Raw genomic sequence first — 15,975 nt, 5'->3', positions numbered from 1 at the left:
AAAATCCAGCACTTTACAAACAGCTAATTTCGAATGAATAATAAGTTAATTTCTCATCAATAAATCATAAACGGTTTTCACATATAAATCTTTTGTGTCCTCATTGCTCTTTGTTTACCCTCATATAATGTCTCTTCCTTTTTTCCGTCTATCTCCAGCCCAAAAATATTTAGTCAACCGATCGAGTTCTAAGCAACTCGTTGAGCTACGAACTTATAATTTGGGATAAAATTCCGGACCGGCTGGCAGCAAAAATTAAAAATTCGATTACGTTGCTTTAAGTTGTAGGAGTTATGTTTAAAGATTGCGGCCCTATGGGGTAGCGGTAGTGTATTGGCCTTATTTGCTGTTCTTGTTGTTAATTGTTCTAAGACTATTCGAATTTTCTGAAGTTCCAGCGTTTGAAATCTAATGCATGCTACAATTGGGCAGACGCATAAGTTGTGCGTGAGTGGTTCTCTTAAGTCTTCCTTGCTGAAACGGATCCCCATTCTCTCAGCGTGTAGTTCAAGCGGCAAGTATTTGTAAAAATTTATTTCCATGTTTATTAGTTGCCTAGTTGTACCAGCTGCTATGAATATTTCTTGGAATTGCTGTAAGTGGACGATACGTATCGAATGCCTTCGCAGCGGCCAACAAAGCCCTATCGTCTGGACTTCTTGCTACCGATTTTCTTATGACCAAGAAACTATATGAATGTGATGTTGGAGAAATGAGCTGCAGCGCGATTTGTCTCAGAAAGTATTTAGGCTGAGCTTCCTTCAAGTCTGCATCTTGCCCCTTTTTAGTTTTTCCTACAAATATACGGGACGGGGCTTTAATTTTTTATGCCGACTCCGAACGGCACCTGGAAGGCAGATGAATTTTCACTGAGAAGGTTTTTACTGGCAGAAACTTTTCGGAGTGTTTGCCAAACCACTGTCGAGGGCGACCACGCTTAGAAATGCTTTTTGTAATTGAATGAACTTTTTTCTTAAATTTTGATGTTGCTTTTGCGCGGGTCTTGAACCCAGCACCCTCGGTGTGGTAGGCGGAGTACGTTACCACTACACCACAGCGCCGCCAGGGTCTTGAACCAGCAAAAGCAATAAGTTAAGCCTAAATTCCAGTTAAAAAATTATAAGATGAAAATAACAAGTGTTCACTTTGTTTTGGGAAAACCCTCATTTTTTGTTGATCTTGATGAGAAAGTTTATGTTTCATGAAAAATTTACGCTTATTGTGAATCTTAAACAACCTGTTGGAAAGGATATTTTATTATTCCGTTTTTTCGGGTCGTGTATTGAAAGCTCTTATACAGGGTTTTAAACATTATGAATGTGTCAATTAGGCTAATTCACGACTAATTTTATTAGTTGTCTGAGCTGAAAAATACTAAAAGTTTATCCACATTTAAGCAACTCTCCATATTGTTCACAAAGTACGAGCCCTCGACTTTCAAAGAATTTCTGCTGCATTAACCGAATTTCGGACAGGAGAAAGATAGGTTCCATCAATTACTAAGAGCTGCCCAAATAATTATAGGTTGGCTTAATTCTACATATTTGTTTACCTTTATGTAGAATTAAGTATAGTATAAGTCAGAACGTGCCACAATTCCCAAACAAAAGGAGATTTCCTGGCGTGAATGTATTACTGCTGCCAAATAGTAACACATTAACGCGATGTAGGGACTGAAATTCGCGAAGGCCTATATAAATCATTTTTTTTTTTTGACATTTTAAAATTATTGGTCCTTTTGTTTTTTCAAAAGGAATTTTTGTCCAGAAAAAAGATGCGCTGTGACAACCGTGATCATCAAATAGTGACCAAGGCTGCCGAATTTAATTTCAGCGAAGAGTACGCATTTCTTTCTTCAAATACCAGAATAGTACATTTTCTCTGCTGATTTTACCCACAGCGAAACAAATGGAAATTGGAAATGAATATATAGCTAAACTATTCATTTCATAAAATATTTCAACCGAAGTATTATAAATTGCAGATCTTGGGAGGGGGGGGGGGGGGGGGGGCGGCGTCGATTAAGACGATCTTGTAGATTATATACACACAAAAACTAATAATTTTCATAAGTTCCAGATGGATCCGCCACTGGGCCAAACAAATCAAAACCGAAGGTACCCGCGAGAAAACACTGGCAATGGCAAACCCTAATGGATGCACTAAAATGAACGAAAGAATTTTCCAGAAAGAATGAAAGGGTGGTTTCAAGCCAGAGCGCACTACTGTTGTGAAACGTCGGAACGATACTGATTATGCGAAGCCAATCCGCCAAGCGCGAACTCTACGAAGTAGTTCATTGGCCAAACAACAGAGTGTGAGGGAACAGTCCAGGAGAATGAGAAGTAGGATGAAACACAGGTACGGCAAAAACAATAATTCGGAAGGTTTCTTGGAGGGAGATTTGGTATTGTTATGCAACCCTCACCGGCGGAAAGGTGTTCGATCCAAATTTTGGTACAGTTGAGAAGGCTCGTAAAAAGTTGTGAAGAGGATCAGTGATACCATCTACCGCATACAGACCACTGGGGAAACCACGAAATGGAAGGTTGGTTCATTTGTAGAGGTTAGCAGCGATTAGATCGATAGAGACTTAGGTGGAGGGCAGTGTGACGAATATTCACATCACTAAGTGATACTAGCATCCCTATACCGATACTAAGCAGCCACTTGTATGTACGCAAACAAATCAATCATCATTTACACGTACATACAAGGCAGCAGAGAGATACTCACCATCAGCCAAAGTAGTACTCACATATACACACGCATATGGCTATGCCAGAGACTATAAACTACATACATTTATACATGTACATATATGGCTGGTAACCAAGCACGAAGGTCGGCAAGTTACTAGACCTTAGGAGGAATGGGTGGACGAGGCAATAGAGAGTACAAAAGCAGCGAATACTGAGTAATCAGTGTTATTGGGGAGTACTTTCAAAGTAGTCTAATAAAGACCATTTTGCATTATTGAATATTGGAGTTATTTATTCAACAGTTTAGCGATTCGAGCATTAGCAGAAGGTTTGGAATAAGCAGAGTTTCACTAAATACGTTACAGTATCTTTGATTTACAAAATTACAGGGTTACTTCGTCACTGTATTAAAAAACAATCGCGAAGCGATCCTGAAATTCTTCCCTATTGGTTTCAATATAGTCTCAAAATGATTCTGCAATCATCCCGAAATTTTAACGAAATGGTGCCGAAGTACTCCCGAAATGGTCCAATAATATACTTAACAGTTTCATCCCCTTCAAAATTTTGTCAAAGTCCGTCAATCTTTTACTCATGAACAAAGGTGCCCGTAGTTCCCTATTAGTTGATATGCACGAATTTTCATAAAAATTTTACATTTTTCACTCAGAGGTTTTTGGAATTTTTCAGAATAAAATGATTTTTGACTCTGATTTTTAAAAAAATATTCTTTATATAAAAAACTCGCAAACAAAAAATTGTCTAAATTCAGGAAGTCTGTAACACATTGAGTATTGTACTAAAATTCAATGAGCTAACAACTACATCACACACTATTCCACAAATTTTAAGCTAATAGGGGGACTCATGTAACCGTATAAATGCCTTATAAAGTGTGTAAACGTATAAATTTATCTAGTTTACGCACGAGCTGTCAAATTTTGTATGAAAAATCATTTACACAATTTGTATAAATTTACGCGCACATTTCATTGTGTAAACGCGGTAAACTCAAAGGAATGCAACCTTGCAGACATTACAGCAGGTATTTTCATCAAAAATCTCCAACATCAGCAAGTAAAGGCGTTTTAGTTTTGATTTTTCACTTAGTCTTGGCATTTTTTAATTTGTATAACAATCAAAAAATGTTGTTCGGCAATAATACAGCTGATAAACAATCAAGTTTATCAAGAGTATTACTAGGTGCGTTCATATAACAGCGTGTGTAAATGGATATAATTTTACACCTTATAAGTTTATATGCTATCATGAGTCCCCCTAATATACAGATTCTTAAACATTCAAATGTGTGAGATAAAAATGGGTTAGGTGGTAGCTGCCCTGGTAAAGAGAGCTCACTTGGACAGCATGAAGGTCCGTTGTGATACCATATCAATTACTGGTGGCGTAAACTATAGCTACTTAAGAAGTCACTGCGAGGCGATAAAGTTTCGAACAAGACCGATCTCAACCCTGAACAAATCCTCCGAAGATCCAAGTGAGTCGCGACTAAAATATTTTCACCTATGTAGTTCTGTCAAAAGCTGGGCAGTCAAGCATAAAGTGGCTCGATTTCAGCTGATCATCATTATCATCATCATCCATACAGCTACAGCGGGATGGGTTTTGCAGTATATTGAGACGTACTGCATGGATTCCCCTTGGAAAGAGTCCTGTCAAAAACCCAAATGACCACTGATACATACAAACGTGTAAAAAAATAGCCAAAATAATTAACTTCAGCAAAACTTTGTATTAAGCAAAGTTAACTGTACTCAATATAAAAACGTCATTCTCTTACTTCCTTCCCTGTTTGGCGCTTAACCGCTTTATCGGTGTTGGGCGTCTAACAAGTCGCAATAGTCGCTTCTTCGCTGGACTAACTGAAGGCGGTTGCTCAGCCTCGCTCGTGAGTTCCTCGGCGGAGCTGAAGACAGTCCCGTTCTTACTTGTTCTTTGGTTTTATAGTCAAACATGTCTAACATACTTTGGAGCTCCCTAGTTTGGAATTTTTTCTGAAATATTCTACACTCTGGTTAGTTGTTTTCAGTAGATTTAGAAGGGTTCAAAAATCTATGTTGTTGCTAATTAAAGACTAAGATTACAGCCATACCCCACACTGTACTAATGGAAGAAAATTTGTCAAAACTGTGCCAATATTCGTGATAACTTTTAATTTCCATGGCATTACCATAAATACTGTTGACACTATTACAAGATTTCAATTAAGATAGACTCTAGCGTGACAAATATTATTCATAGAAAAAATAAAAAGTATTTAAATAAAGGATTACTAACAAGAAGTTAATTACACTTTCGCCTTGTAAGGAGTGTCAAAGCAAATTTATTTGGCAGTCAAATATTTCTCGTCCAAATATTTTGAGCTGTTGTGGGCCAAAAACATTATTTATCACATTCAACAATTTACCACAATATTACACACAATGCTTCGACCACTTTTTGGCAGACCACTTCCAAAAGCTATGTACGTCAACTTATTTCACAACACTTCATTAACGTGTCCAAAGAAAGAATTGCCGGATAACGTTTAAGTGATTGCGTGACTCATCACTAAAACAAACTACTAACTTTAAGAGGGGAAGGAAACGCGAGCATGACCATTTTTAAGCTTTTTGCGTAGTTCATAACTTCTTGTGTGTAGATATATTTAGTATGTAAGTGGGTATGCATGTGTGTATATGAAATGAAAATGTTTGTATAATTTGTTGGATAAGGAAAATCTGAAAGCACTGCAAAAAGTACACAAAAAAATGTATAATGAAGACAAAGGGGATGATTGAAACAATAAAGAAAAAAATGTTGAAGGTGTTAATGGTGAGAGAGCCTAAAGCAGGAGGGACAAAAGTTTTTAGTTTGTTGTGAGGATAAAAGGTGTGAAAACATAACAAAGCAATTAGCACGGAATTAAGTCAACAGGTAGCGTGTTTAGGGCCGCCAAAACAAAGTCAAATGGTCCAATGTCTTTGGCACACACAACACTAATATAAACAACATTATTGTCAACGGTTTTTGCCTACTTTTAAAAATATAGCCAAATATTTGTAAACGGAATTTTACCGGCTATTCCACCAATATCTATGAGTTTTGACGTTATGCTGTCGGAAGCAGCGCCTGCCAATCATTCCCGCAGTAATATTAAATATTGATATGATGTGCCGTAAATGCAATTGCGAGTTATATTATACACACTATGAGACATTAATGACACCTGAAATCCCACAAAGAAGAAAACCACGTATAATAGAGTGTTCTTAAAAATCAGTTTCACCCCTTCAAACGGCTAAGCTAAGATCAACAAGTAAGGAAGGTTAAGTTCGGGTGTAACCGAACATTACATACTCAGTTGAGAGCTATGGTGGCAACATAAGGGAAAATAATCATGTAAGAAAATGAACCGAGGGTAACCCTGGAATGTGTTTCTATGACATATGTATCAAATGAAAGGTATTAAAGAGTATTTTAAGAGGGAGTTGACCATAGTTCTATAGGTGGACACCATTTAGGGATATCGCCATAAAGGTGGATCAGGGTTGACTCTAGAGTTTGTTTGTACCATATGGGTATCAAATGAAAGGTGTTAATGAGTATTTTAAAAGGGTGTGATCCTAAGTTCCTTAATGGACGCCGTTTCGAGATATCGCCATAAAGGTGGACCAGGGGTGACCCTAGAATTTGTTTGTACGATATGGGTATCAAATGAAAGGGGTTAATGAGCATTTTAAAAGGGAGTGGGCCTTAGTTCTATAGGTGAACGCCGTTTCGAGATATCGCCATAAAGGTGGACCAGGGGTGACTCTAGAATGCGATTGTACAATATGGGTATCAAACGAAAGGTGTTAATCAGTATTTTAAAAGGGAGTGGGCCTTAGTACTATAGGTGGACGCCTTTTCGAGATATCGCCATAAAGGTGGACCAGGGGTGACTCTAGAATGTGTTTGTACGATATGGGTATCAAATTAAAGGTATTAATGAGGGTTTTAAAAGGGAGTGGTGGTAGTTTTACAGGTGATCGCCTTTTCGAGATATCGGCATAAAGGTGGACCAGGGGTGACTCTAGAATTTGTTTGTACGAAATGGGTATCAAATGAAAGGTGTTAATCAGTATTTTAAAAGGCAGTGATCCTTAGTTCCATAGGTGGACGCCGTTTCGAGATATCTCCATAAAGGTGGACCAGGGGTGACCCTAGAATTTGTTTGTACGATATGGGTATCAAACGAAAGGTGTTAATGAATATTTTAAAAGGGACTGGGCCTTAGTTCTATAGGTGGACGCCTTTTCGAGATATCGCCATAAAGGTGGACCAGGGGTTACTCTAGAATGTGTTTGTACGATATGGGTATCAAATTAAAGGTATTAATGAGGGTTTTAAAAGGGAGTGGTGGTAGTTGTATAGGTGGTCGCCTTTTCGAGATATCGGCATAAAGGTGGACCAGGAGTGACTCTAGAATGTGTTTGTACGATATGGGTATCAAATTAAAGGTATTAATGAGGCTTTTAAAAGGGATTCGTGGTAGTTGCATATGTGAAGGCGTTTTTCAGATATCGACCAAAATGTGGACCAGGGTGACCCAGAACATCATCTGTTGCAGGGATGCACCTTAACGTTAAGCTAATCGTTTATCAAAAAATTTCCACCGTTTCCGTTGAAACACTTCGAAATATTATCGATAAAGAAATTATCAAGATAAATTGTATCTCGTTTTTAACCGAAACGAAAAGCTTTCGTTAACGTTAAAAACGTTAACGAAAACGTGATAGTTTATGTTTGATTGTGCTGGCAATGCTATAGCCATGGTGAAGCCGTAAGGTGGCAACAACGAGCGCACATACACACACAAACTCTATGTAATTTGTTTGTGTAATTCGTTGGTGGTAATGTCAAAAATACCCTGAGAAATGTTCGTACTGTCAAAATTCATGAGAAAAGTTGAAATCAGCTTGGATAATGCTTTCACCTTTAATGACTCCGCCATCAATCAGCTTTGCCAGCATAGTTTGAAATTAATAATCAACATAAACGATTTGATTTCGTTTTGATATGGCAGAAAACGAAACGAAAGCATTTCGTTAATTTGACGATCTTAACGTTAATAAACGAAACGAAATGACTTCGTTTCGTTTATTAACGTTGATTATCGTAACGAAATGATATCGTTTCGTTGGTTAAGCATGCCTGATCTGTTGGGTACCGCTAATTTATTTACATATATAATACCACGAACAGTATTCCTGCCAAGATTTCAAGGGTTTCTAATTTCGCCCTGCAGAACTTTTTCATTTCATTCTACTTAATATGGTAGGTGTCACACCCATTTTACAAAGTTTTTTTCTAAAGTTATATTTTGCGTCAATAAACCAATCGAAATACCATGTTTCATCCCTTTTTTCGTATTTGGTAAAGAATTATGACATTTTTTTCGTTTTTCGTAATTTTCTATATCGAAAAAGTGGCGTTGTCATAGTCCGATTTCGGCCATTTTTTATACCAATACAAAGTGAGCTCAGATGAGTACGTGAACTGAGCTTAATGAAGATATATCGATTTTTGCTCAAGTTATCGTGTTAACGGCCGATCGGAAGGACAGACGGTCGACTGTGTATAAAAACTGGGCGTGGCTTCATGCGATTTCGCTCTTTTTCACAGAAATAAGTTATGGTCCCAGAATCTAAGCCCGTACCAAATTTCACAAGGGTTGGTAAATTTTTGTTCGACTTATGGCATTAAAAGTATCCTAGACAAATTAAATGAAAAAAGGCGGAGCCACGCCCGTTTTGAATTTTTCTTTTATTTTTGCATTTTGTTGCACCATATCATTACCGGAGTTGAATGTTGACATAATTTACTTATATACTGTAAAGATATTAAATTTTTTGTTAAAATTTGACTTTAAAATTTTTTTTTTTTTTTAAAGTGGGCGTGGTCGTTTTCCGAAGTTTGCTAATTTTTTTTAGGCATACATACAGTAATAGGAGTAACGTTCCTGCCAAATTTCATTATGATATCTTCAACGACTGCCAAATTACAGTTTGCAAAGCTTTTAAATTACCTTCTTTTAAAAGTGGGCGGCGCCACGCCCATTGTCCAAAATTTTACTAATTTTCTATTCTACGTCATAAGTTCAGCTCACCTACCAAGTTTCACCGCTTTATTGGTCTTTTCTAATGAATTATCGCACTTTTTCGGTTTTTCGAAATTTTCGATATCGAAAAAGTGGGCGTGGTTATAGTCCGATATTGTTCATTTTAAATAACGATCTAAGATGAGTGCTCAGGAACCTTCATACCAAATTTCATCAAGATACCTCAAAATCTACTGAAGTTATCGTGTTAACGGGCGGACGGACGGACGGACATGGCTCAATCAAATTTTTTTCGATACTTATGATTTTGATATATGGAAGTCTATATCTATCTCGATTCCTTTATACCTGTACAACCAACCGTTATCCAATCAAAGTTAATATACTCTGTGAGCTCTGCTCAACTGAGTATAAAAAACCATATCTAAATTTGCGGCCCTATTGGAGACGCAGTGTCGCACGTACGTAAGTCAAAGTTAAAATATGATGAAAGCTCAAAGAAATAATATTCCCCCCTATTGCGAGTGTCGATCGGAATAGAATCGACAATTTGTCGATTCCATTTTTTGCATTTAATATTATTAAAAAAAAAAAAAAATAAATGTAAGGCGCGATAACCTCCGAAGAGATCTAAGGCCGAGCTTCTCTTCCAATTTGCGTCGTGCTCCACTTGATTTTCCCCACAAATTGGCCGGAGGGGACCTACATGTTTTATGCCGACTCCGAACGGCATCTGCAAGGCAGATGAGTTTTCACTGAGAGCTTTTCATGGCAGAAATACACCCGGAGCGCTTGCCAAACACTGCCGAGGGGCGACCCCGCTTAGAAAAATTTTCTTCTAATTGAAAAACCTTATTTCTAAAATTTTGATGTTGCTTTGCCCGGGAGTTGAACCCAGGGCATACGGTGTGATAGGCGGAGCACGCTACCATCATCGCCAAACCTTTGGACCATTATAAACAGTTATTTTATACAAGAGAAATTTTGCTATTTTTTCAACTTTTCGATGTATATAACATAATTTGTATACATTATAAAGATAATCGATTATCGCTCAGCGGTCGACTATCTACTGCAATCGACACTCGCGATAGGGGGGATTGTGTTTCGTTTTCTACTTGCCAAAATCGACAATACTACGATGTGTTGTATAGAGGATAAAATTCAAATCATTAAGACTAATTTTATTAAAATTAAACACCATGGCGATACCCGGGACACAGCGGGACCAAAATTTATATGTGATATCGACGGCTGAGTGGAATATCACACTACATCCGCTGTCAGTACACAAAAAGCTCTATATCAAAATATTTTTCAAATACGACCTGTCTTAGAACTTGTCTCAATGACACCCTGTCTTAAAATCAGTTGAAGAACGCCCGGTCCTCAGACATTTTTTCATGAACGCGTTTTTTGAAGTCAAAGTGTATTGAGTTCATGCTGAGATGGGGCCTTTTTAAAACAAATCCTGAGATAAAGCTTTTGGTTACATATTATTGTAAAAAATTTAATGAGCTGATAGGCCTTAGTTAAATAACTAAGTAACGAAATAAAACTAAAACACAACTTTAAATATTGTGTTTTATTTAACTAAGGCCTATCAGCTCATTAAATTTTTTACAATAATAAGTACTTACAAGGCTATCAAAAATCAGCAATATGTTTTTGGTTACAGAATTCTGAGAAAGCTCGTTTCTTCAAAAGTTTAGTGATACAGTACGTTTTCGAAAATTTAGCTGAGATAGGGTGATAGACAACTCAGCAGTCGATATCGTCTTCTATAGTATTTTCGACTTTGAGTATAAGAAAAATATATATAAACATAGAGCTCAAGGCCAAACAATAATTATTTTATCATTAATATTGTTATGATACATTTTTTCTTAAACGAATAAAATGTTTAATTGGAATAGAAGGAAGAAAAATTTAGACAACTGTCAAAGCTTGTATAGATCCATTGCGGGAGTTGCTAAATTCCTTCATCGGCAACGTTTAGGCGCCATTCACCTATCACAGCAGCTGATTGCTTGTCTTCATTATTTCTACTTCTATCCTGTTTCTTGCCAATTTGTTTTCACAGCGCTGCGACATCTGTTGCGGAAGCGATGTAAAAATTGGACTTGTCTTATGGCAATGGTGCCGTAGTGTCATATTTATTGGCACTTTTTTCCGTGCTCTGGGATGTATTTACAACCATGACCGACGTCGTCACTCTTGGAGTCATAGGCGTGTGTAAGAGTCTTCAGATGCCCCAGAGCAAGATCAATAGTATCCTGAGTTGTTGAGTAAGTGGCTTGCCAGAACGGTGGTAAAACTGCAGCCGTCGCGAGAGAATCATTCCTGAGTGTAGAATATCTAGGAAAGTGGCATCAGCCAAGGCAAAAACTGCACTCAGCAGTTGACGTAAACGCAAATGTTCTGTACTGTACTGTATTGGAAGAAATTACGGAGTCAACAGACGCTGGGATCTAGTTTAGAACACCACGTTCGATGGAACTAGTATTTGCATGTGACACACTGGCATGAGTGTGGCCATCCTTAGTATAGTTTTCCGGAGGTTATAACAAAACGACGTTCGTAAATGACCTTCCCGGAGCAAGAGAGTATGGAGTAGTCCAGCTGCAAGTACCTTCTCCGAGGATGACAATCTTGGGTGGTACCCAACAAATTAATAGGGCTTGCTCTGAAAAGGCAGCATGTTAAACAAAAAATGATTACAAGGCGCGATATTCCTCCAAAAAGACTAAGGCAGAGCTTCTCTTGCAACTTGCATCGTGCTGAATTTAATTTTTCTGTTCAAATTGGCAGGACTGGACCTAAACATTTTAAGCTGACTCGGAACGGCATTGCAGAAGCAGATGAGTTACTCATTAATGTTTAAATTAAACGGTTTTATTGAAAACAATACTTACATTAAGTAATAATAATACTAATAGCTGAATATAATTTGGAAGGTCCTAGGTACTAGTCGCACTCCTCATCATTCTAGAGCGTTGATCAGAAAAATAAATAAAAGTGTTGGGCGCGTGGAATAAAACAATTTAAAAATGGCCCTAATGTAAAAAAATTTTTAAAATGCATCATCACATCTAATGTGTTCTCTGTATTTTTACTTATTTTAAAATCAATTAAAGTGTGAAATTCAAATTAATTATTTTGAAGAAAATCCTCAGTAAAAAAATATGTTTGAAAATTGTTTAGTTGAAATTGAAAATTTGCATCCCTGTTGTGATTTAATGTACATTTTCCTCTTATGCCGGCCACAAATACAGATGCAACTCGCTCAAGTTTTCGATTTTCCCCTGTGTTTTAGATTCCCCCTTTACCAGGCACATCCAGGACGCAGAATTGCACAGTGTCAGCACAGTGCAAATGTGCATCGTTTGCCCGCCCCTAGCCAAAGAAATCTATATACATACATATATATATATATATATATATATATATATATATATATATATATATATATAAATGCGAATGTCTGTATGTTGTTACGTAATGGCGCCTAAACTACACAACGGAAGTATACTTTTATCTCGCTAGGTGACTACTAGTCACTGACTAGGGTCTTGAAATATAGACCAAAACGTGGACCCGGGTTACTCAAAAATTAGTATATGGATTTTTGGAGGGAAAAAGGAACGCAGAGTATGAGTGAGGCAGAGGGATGAGTGAATTAAAGGGTAAGGAAAAGTTGCAGAGAGGAGGACGGAGAGTAAGAGGTAAAAACTTCTTAAAAATTATGCAGATAGACCAAAGTTAGGCCAGAACAACGTCTGCCGGATCTGCTAGTTAATAATAATAAAAACAATAAATTCAATAATTTCGTATCAAAACGATTATGGTACAAAAGTTAAGATAAATTAAAAACGGAAAGCTTTTGTTTAAAAAACAAAAAGGTTATATTACGTCATGGCTTGGGTACTTTGATGTGCCTTAAAATGATTATATAAATCTGAAACTTCGAAACAAAAAATTAAAATTGTTTTGGCACAACCCACTCAGCATTTAGATGATAAAATTTTGAATTTCCCTACATACAAATACAATTTGATTACTCTTTCTGACTAAATAATGAGTTATTATAAAATTGAACAAAAGAAATAGTCAAATATGAATACTTTTATAATTTATTTAATAATTTGGGAAAAATTTAAACAACGTTACATCAGGACGGACAAGGCGACAGCTGTTTCGATTATAGCTTGTAACTCTCTTCAAAGCCTTTTCTCCCGGGAGTGGGAGTCGAACCCGAACTCCTACGATAGTTGAAATGGTTCAAACGTATTCAGCTACGTCATGCCTTAGTTGTTGTAAAGTTTTTTCCAATTGCTTTCTTTCGCATATATTATCTTCTACACATCACAGAATTCGTATGTAGTTATGTGTTGAAATTATGTATGCTTGTAAGGCGGTTTTCAGAGAAACTTGGTATTTGATGTTATTTTTGTTCTATTTATAGAACTACAACGAATTAACCAAATGTTGTCTACTTATATGAGTTAACCGGGGATTGCCCGTATCACTTTAAATGTATGAAAACATTTATTTCAAGCAATTTTTAATTTTATAATTTATTTAATAATTTGGGAAAAATTTAAACAACGTGACATCAGGACGGACAAGGCGACAGCTGTTTCGATTATACCTTGTAAATCTCTTCAAAGCCTTTTCTCCCGGGAGTGGGAGTCGAACCCGCACTCCTACGATAGTTGAAATGGTTACAAACGCATTCAGCTACGTCATGCCTTACATTACAACAACTAAAGTTTTCTCAATTGCCTTCTTTCGAATATATTATCTTCTACACATCACAGAATTCGTATGTGTTGAAGTTATGCATGTTTGTAAGGCGGTTTTCAGAGAAACTTGGTATTTGTTGTTGTTTTTGTTCTATTTATAGAACTACAACGAACTAACCAAATTTTGTCTACTTATAATAGTTAACCGGGGATTCCCGTATCGCTTTAAATGTATGAAAACATTTATTTCAAGCAATTTTTAATTTTATAATTTATTTAATAATTTGGGAAAAATTTAAACAACGTGACATCAGGACGAACTTTTGATGGCCAAAAACTGAAAAGCATTTTTCGATCACTTTTTGGAATAATTTTTGAAGTCCTTTGACGATTAAATTTTAATACTTCATAAAAACCAACAAAAAGAATAATCAAATATGAATACCTTTGATGATCAAAAACTGAAAATAGTTTTTCAATCACATTTTGGAATCATATTTGAATCAAATGTGTTTACTTTAGGTGATCAAAAAATTATAATAATTTTTAATTCAGCTTCTGAATCTTTTATCACTATATTTGTTGACTGAATAATGAATTTTATACTTGTTAAAACTTTACTTTTCACTGAAGATCTTATTTATTCACATAGTACACACATTTTTTCAATCATGAAGTTCAGAAAAAATATATATATAAACATTTTATTATTAAGATATTCTTCAAGACAATTTGCAAATGCTACTCGTGACCGAATATTTCCCCAGCCATTTCTCCACCTTCGGCTTCCCAGAAAATACATAATAGTTGGACAATACAAAGGTTGTGAGCTATTTGAACCCCAGGTAAGTGAAACTCTCTTGACATATGTATGTGGATATATTTTCAACATCCCGTACCGTATCTTATTTTAAGATATTGACGATTATAGCTGATGTCGGATGTTGTAATCGCAGGTGTATAATCAAGTTTGTTTGCGAGTGACCTGTGGTTCAAATAGCTCACTTTCGCATGCTTTCTCCCCCTGATGAACTAAGATTACTATGTGTTATCTTATTTTGAATGAGATATGAAGAATAAATGCATCATAATTGCATTCAAAAATGATTCAAAAATCTCAACCAAAACGATTGAACTATGTTCACGAATATGATCAGAAAATGACTGTGAAAAGCGATCAAACACAACTCTAAAACAATTAGAGCTCAATTTTACAATGACATTGTAACGAATTTACCGCAATTCCCCTTATTTGCAATCTTCTGCTAGCGATCGTATCGCTAAACTGTTGAATAAATAACTCCAATATTGAACAATGGAAAAATGGCCTTTATTAAAGTACTTCACAATAATACTTATACTTTGCAACTAGCTTGCTAAATAACCAAACTGACTGATAGCTTAAATGAAACTGATCTATTGCCCGACAGATAGCGTGCTTAACTGAAAACTGCACATAGCGCCTCTTCCGCTGATGCTTTTATACTCTGTGATTTCCTCGTGGCATCTTCTAGGCGCTTCCAGAATTTACTTAGTTATAAATTTCTCAGCTACAACTACAGATGTATAATTTTTTATAGCTTCCCTCATACCTCATGCGCTTGTATGTGTTAGCGACACTTCCACAATCACAATTGCATACATTTAGGAACATTTCAGATAAGATATCTGCATGTGCTTGTACGTTGCTCTCAGCTGCGTGTACCTACATATGTATAGACATAATGATTGATTCGTTTATGTAGATACATAATGATTGATCTATGGATGTGCATGCAAGGCGTTGCTTAGCATCGGCTTAGAGATGTCAGCACCCCTTAGTTTTGCTAATATTCGTAACACTGCCCTCCATCTATTATTTTTTGGGCTTGATGGTGAATGAGGACAAAGCGAAGTACCGGCTGTCATCCAGCAAAGAGCCAGCGCATACGCGCCTTGGCAACCACGCTACTGTTGGCAGCCATAATTTCGAAATAGTAAAAGACTTCGTTTATTTGGGAACCAGCATCAACACTAGCAACAACATCAGCACTGAAATCCAGCGAAGAATCAATCTTGCCAATAAATGCTACTTTGAACTAGGTAGGCGATTGAAAAGTAGAGTCCTCTCTCGGCGAACGAAAATCATACTCTACAAGTCACTTATCGTACCCGTCCTGCTATATGGGGCAGAAGCATGGACCATAACAACAGCAGATGAAGCGGCTTTGGGAACGTTCGAGAGAAAAGTCCTTCGAAAGATGTATGGACCTCTACGCGTTGGCGATGGCGAGTATCGAAGAAGATTTAATGATGAGCTGTACGAGCTATATGCAGACATCAACATATTCCAGCGAATTAAAACGCAGCGGCTGCGCTGGCTAGGCCATGTTATGCGAACGAAAGATGATGCTCCGGCCAAGAAAGTGTTTCTATGGGAACCCGC

Source organism: Eurosta solidaginis, chromosome 2 (genome assembly GCF_040869045.1).
Source record: "Eurosta solidaginis isolate ZX-2024a chromosome 2, ASM4086904v1, whole genome shotgun sequence".
Classification (NCBI taxonomy): Eukaryota; Metazoa; Arthropoda; class Insecta; order Diptera; family Tephritidae; genus Eurosta; species Eurosta solidaginis.
The sequence above is the reverse complement of the archived record's forward strand: the minus strand, read 5'-3'. Positions refer to the sequence as shown.